Raw genomic sequence first — 6,282 nt, 5'->3', positions numbered from 1 at the left:
GTTCATGATCAATAATACTCCTTAAGTTTGAAATTATTTGGAGTATTAATGTCGAAAACAGTACAAAGTACAAGTGAAGAGTAAAGGAGTACAACCACAAGCAGCGTAAAGGTGGGGTGACAGGCTTTCCATTGTCATGTCCCTTTTGATCCCCATATTCCAGAAACCATCTCTTTTTCCATTCATACTATCATTTTCAAATCTAAATCTAAGCCTTTAGGTTTTAGGACCCATATATTTAGTACTATCAAAACCTGATGTCAAGTGTCAACTTGCTAGTTTTAGTAAACAAAGAATTATATGTATTTACGGTTTTACCACTTTTAGACAATATTTTGAGGAAATTACACAAATGTTTCACGTGGTTATTTAATTCTTTTTTTAATTAAATAGGGTTTTTCTAGTGTAATGTTAACCATCATTATTACTGATTTTCTTTTGCTTTTTTTTTAATACCAACCAAACCCAACCCCAACTACACCCCACCCCCTCACCCTCTCCCCTCTCTTTCCCTGTGTTTGACCAATGCTTCAAGCGAGTGGTAATCATGAATGTACGGTGGTGTGGTCGCACGATGCTTCCAGTTATAAGATCTCTTCAAATTTCATATCAAATCTATAGTTAACAACATAGGGTTTTTCATAATTACTTTCTATGTATTATTATTTATAATTTTTTCTGTGGAAAAGTTTACTATGATATCTTGATATCATCATTGATATTATAAGAAAGCGAGGGAATACTATGAATTAACACGAAGGAAAGACATAGATGTGTATGAATGATGAGCTCACCAGAGAGGTTCATGATGTCCGCCACTGCTAGCAGTGGATGACGGGAGCCATGAGTGATTGGTTTGCTTTTTAGGGATTTGTCTATCCTCCTTATAAGCGACCGAGCGATGGGGCGGGTACATTTGGGACACGTCATGACGACGACGACGATGATGATGATGATGACGACGGTGACAATAGTGGTGAGGATGATGACGATGATTATGAGGAGTATATTGGCTAGTTATGTTTCTTTGTTGTAGATTTCTTTAGCGGAAATGTATGGGCATATACGTTCCATTTTTGGTAAACAATCTTACGATGTATCTATGTAGATTTTTGATATTGTATGTATATTTTACGTTTATTATCAGCTCATCATTGTATTTGCTTTACGCCTTTTTGGATTGCCCAAGCTTTTACTTTGCTAGTTACCATATTTAGGTTTAGTAATGCATTAGACCCATTCAAAATAATACATAGCTGATCAGTTTTATGTCTAGTCTTTGCTTGGCCAATGTAATATTAAACATATTTAGGGTACTTAACCTAAAATCTTGATTTCTCATGTATTTAAGTTTTGGTTTTGTACATCAAGACTATCAAATAAGGATCATCCAGATGGAAAGTACCAGAGGGCAGGATCATTTTAGCATATAGTCATTTTGAAGTCCAGCAACCCAAGCAATAGTTCAAACTAGACACCTCTTCTGTAAGTAATCTATCAATAGTGTATTTTAATAATACTTTTAGTTTTAGATTTGAGGATGGATCTTTGTAGAGTGTATGTCCCTAGGTTATAGTCGTATTTCCTAAAGAATTACTAATTTGCTATAACCCTAAGCTCTGAAACCAGTCTGTCACACCCTCGCCATGGTGGAGGAAACACCAAGCGGTGCGACTTTCAGAGTTGATGGCTTTCTGGAAGAGCCCTTCATGTCGAGTTCCATTCTGTTTGATAGTCTGATAGTTGTCTGTACTCTGTGTTTTAGTCTTTTATCTCTAAAGGTTAACCTAGGAATACCAATGATTTTGAGAGATTCAACATAATGTTGGTCAGTTCACAGGTTTGCTAAGTGTGAAAAATACTTTGTTGGTGTTCTTAAGTTAGCACTCATTGTAACCTCAACTTGGGTTAGCCTGTTAGCATATTTTCTAGTGTTTTTGGTAGTAGAATTCAGATAGTTTAGTGACTAAATTTGAATCCTGATTTGGATAGAAGTTGTATATTTTACTTGCTACCTTATTGCAAGGATAGTGTTTTGATAGTATTCTCCTAATATTCTTATTGTTTTATAGGCACTACTTCCCAAGGCATTCCTCAGGAATAGTGGATGTTGTATTCGAACTCGTTTCCTCGAGTTTGTGTGAACTATCACTACGTATGGTATTTGTAGTTTATGATGGTTTAGTTTTTAGTTTGACCTAAACCTGCATCTCCGAGTTTGTGTGTACTACTTTATTAATTCTTACTAGTAGTTTATGATAGCTAGTTTTAGTTTGACAAAGTTACGATGAGTTCCTATAATCAAGTTGTGACTGTTACTCCCGAAAGAATTAACATGATGCCTCATCGGACGTCATTGCGGTAAGAAATTTATGACTGCTTCGACTTACATTCAGGTTGTACCTAGTAACCACTGGTGGGAGGGTCAATCTCGGATAGATCTATACATATCTCTCACTCATTTAAGAATTAATAATTATAGTTCGGGCGCCAGCTGAATATTAATCAGCGTGTTTGATTTGTGTAAAACTCAGCTTGTTTTAATCCTACTTTTAATTATAAAATAAACACACAAAGGCAGTGGACCTATCAATTGTGGTAAAGCTAAATAAGTAGGGTATCGAACACAGGGAGCGGAAAATTAAAACTAAAAACTAATATTATCTAAAAATTAAGTAATAAAGGGGTTTTCTCTAGTTTTTCCAAGACTAGAAACTTACTAACTAATACTTAGACTAATTAACTAAAAACTAGATAAGCAAAGATTCAACTAAATTCAATAATGAAGGGAACTTCTGTTTAGGTTCAACTCAATTGATCCTATGGTTGATTTTATGTTAATAGTGCAATGGATTAGTTGTTCTATTGGCTACCGATTCAAGTGATTAGGTTCACATTCGCTACACTAATCCTTAGAAAACAAACTAACTCAAACAGTGGCCAGTTGTCTAAATTACTTTAATTTCCTAGGTTATTTATTCGGGTTAATTAAGACTTGTAATGGTCAACTAAATTGGCCCTTTAGTTAACCTCTTGTTGATGGTCATCACACAAGCTCACACGTGAATTTACCTATTTTCCTATTAATTCTAGTTTCACATTCGCTAATCCTAGTCATATAATAAAGTGGTCACATAAATTATATGAGGTAACAATTAAGAGATGTTCATGCAGCTTAATTCTCTTCCTATTAACAGAAAAACAATTGTCATTCACACATAAGGTTATTTAACAAGCTAAGAATAACAAAATCACCAATATCAAACTAATCCTACCATAAATCAAACCATAGTATCAATATTGTCTCCCCAAACAGAAGTTAAAAGGTTTTAGCTCATGACTGAGGCAATTGAAAGCATAAAAATGAAATCTATTTGTCTATACATGATGGAAACAATAGATTGAATTGAAAGTAATGAAAATTGCCTCTAATCTCTTTCGGAATCGGATTTAGGGTTGGATCTTCGTTCTCTAGGTCTTCTCTGACTTTTATTCGCAACTTTTCTCCCCAAGGGTTCTCCAGAATACCTTGTGTCGATCTGAAAAGCCGTTTTTATAGATTCGACCCGACTCGCCGAGTCCATGACTGACTCGTCGAGTCCATCACTTAATTCCCATGCACGGTAAGTTAAGGAGTCCTTAGCTTCTCGAATCTTCGTATCGACTCGCCGAGTAGTCGACCCTACTCACCGAGTACCTTGTGTTTTTATCATTTTTCTTCTTTGCTCAACTCTCGAGCTCCGAACCGCTTCTCCTGATTCCTTTTGCTTCCGAGCTTCGCTTTTGGACTGAAAACACAATTCAAACACTTTTAGGTATTTTTTATCCATGATATGCAATTAATTAGCTAATAAATGATAAAAATCTATACTTAATATAAGACTAAATATGCAAATATCATTGTTGATGAATTGTGTCTCATCTGACTCTTGTCGTGGGGGCCTCCTCTGGTCATTCGTGTTGTTATTCGCGTTTTATTTTACACGATATACTTATATATATATATATATATATATATATATATATATATATATATTGTGTGTGTGTGTGTGTGTTTAGTGTAGCCTAGAATTCAAGCATAGTAGGACTAGGTATTAAGCTTATCCAAAGGTGGCTATAATAACGAGTTTCAGCATTTCCTGGAAACTAGCCAACATGACAACTAGGTATGATCTTATCTATCATAGTGGTTCAGCATAACAACTACACAAAATATTAGCTAAAGAATTTAGGCATAGTAGCTACCGGGCATAATATTATCCTAATGCTATGGGCACAATTATCTAACTATAATTAGTGATAACTATGTAAAGTTGTATTTTAGACAAGTATCCCCCCCCCCCCATCCCAAAAAAAAGCGTTGAAAATGGGATTGTGAACTCACCTAAGAGTTATGAAACCATTGATGTAAGGCAGGAATCCACAAGTTAGTACTTGGAGAGACATTCGGGTTAGTGGCATGAGAATCGATAGAGATAGAGAGAGAGGGGAGAGAGAAAGAGAGAGGTGAGGAAAATCGTCTATCGAAGCTTGTTATTTATAGTAGGTTTTAGGGTGCATACCGTGCAATTGCACTTGAACAGTAAGATGATGCCATGTGTTGTCTCCTTAATGTGCCATATCATCCCATATCTCGATGAAATCATGTGTCAATGCGTCGTGCGTACTGCACATGAGCGCACGTGATGAGATAATTGAACTTCGAAAATTTGGAACTCTCACATATGTACTCTGTTTTCGACGAATCTTATATATTCGTGTAGATCTTTTCACTCTCTACAACTTTCCTTTTGGATGTTTTGGCTAGTTTTGACTTTCGTTTTTCGACTAGTTTTTATTATCGTTAAAAATCATATCTCCGTCATATGATTTCCATCTTAGGCGTTCTTTGCTCCATAATTCCTACTTTAAGTAGTACTACGTTTTCTTAGTTGGTGACTTTTCCCAAAAGTTGACCAATCTCCTTTTAGTTTTCGTCGTTGTAACTTTTTAAGTACAACAAACATTTATTTCCTATAAATTTCGTATCTCGCTCATACTATGTTGGATTCTTGGGAAATTTATATTTCTGGTATTGCGGTAGTGTGTAGAATTTAAATTTGTTAACCTGCTCGCAAAGTGACGTGAATTTTTACACACTTATTTTTGAGCGTCTGGTTTTGAGTGATGGTTGGATTTTTTGGTGTTACAAGATTGTGTTTTGAAGTTGGTTGTCGGCGGTGGTTGGGGGCGTCTTTCCTGGGTTATCACTGATTAGGGCCATATATTAGCATTTTTCTGGAGATTTCCTAATAATGTAAGCATAAAGCTTACTGAGTTCCCCATATACCATATATTCCACCTCACATCCAATACATACAAAAAAAATGGCTCGCAACATATCGTTGTTCCACCATCAACAGTTAACTCACAGCATACCGGTACTTGTAGTCTATAGTAATTTTGTTATCAACACCTCAAACATAACCAATAATTGACTCACAACATATCGTTATTCCATCAACAAATCTAAGTAACTAGACTTTCAGAAATTTGTCGATTAGTCATCAACCCCACCAATATAATTGGCAATTGACTAACAACTTATCGTTGTCCCATTAACACCTCTAGGTATCTAAACTCGCATCTTATCATCATTCTGTCATCAACCCCTCAAACATAATCGACAACTAACTCGCATCCTATCTTCGTTCCGTCAACAACTCTGGGAAAAGACCACGAAGACGCTTCCAAGCACTTGGATGAAGTCAATGATGTAGCTGATTACTTCAATGTTCCAAATGTGCCTCGCGAGACCCAGCTACTCCGTATGCTTCCAGTCACATTAAAGGGTGCTGCAAAAGATTGGCTGAAGTCACTCCCTCCCGGATCCATCACCACATGGGCTAAGATGAAAGAAGAATTTATTGACCATTTTTGCCCACCTTCTAAAATAGCCAAGTTGAAGAAGGCCATTGCTAACTTTAAACAACAACCTGGAGAATCCATTTATGAGGCATGGGAGAGGTACAAAAGTTTACTAAGAAATTGCCCACACCATGAACTTAATAGCCAACAAGAAGTCTCCATCTTCTATGACGGAGTCAATGTCACAACAAGGTAATTACTTGACTCGCAAGGCCCGCTCACAAAGAAGCCACCCCCGGTGATCAAAGAATTAATTGAAGAGTTCTCTAAACATTCTAGAGAATACCATAACCCGCGAAATGAAGTAAGTAAGGGGTAGTGAACACAGTTAACGATGGCATGGTAGCAATGATGGCTAAACTAGACAGTTTAGAT

General features: G+C 36.3%; 1 non-coding gene across 1 annotated transcript; it reads right to left on the bottom strand.

Moving 5' to 3' along the window:
• Positions 1-5,938: 5,938 nt before the first annotated feature.
• On the bottom strand, positions 5,939-6,045 carry LOC145033169 (small nucleolar RNA R71). The gene has a single exon (XR_013677407.1). It is a non-coding gene; the product is annotated as a small nucleolar RNA R71 (small nucleolar RNA).
• Between the last annotated feature and the right edge of the window lie 237 nt (positions 6,046-6,282).

The sequence above is a fragment of the Lactuca saligna genome, chromosome 2, assembly GCF_052625555.1.
Source record: "Lactuca saligna cultivar CGN05327 chromosome 2, ASM5262555v1, whole genome shotgun sequence".
NCBI lineage: Eukaryota > Viridiplantae > Streptophyta > Magnoliopsida > Asterales > Asteraceae > Lactuca > Lactuca saligna.
This window is presented reverse-complemented; position numbering and strand designations above follow the sequence as displayed.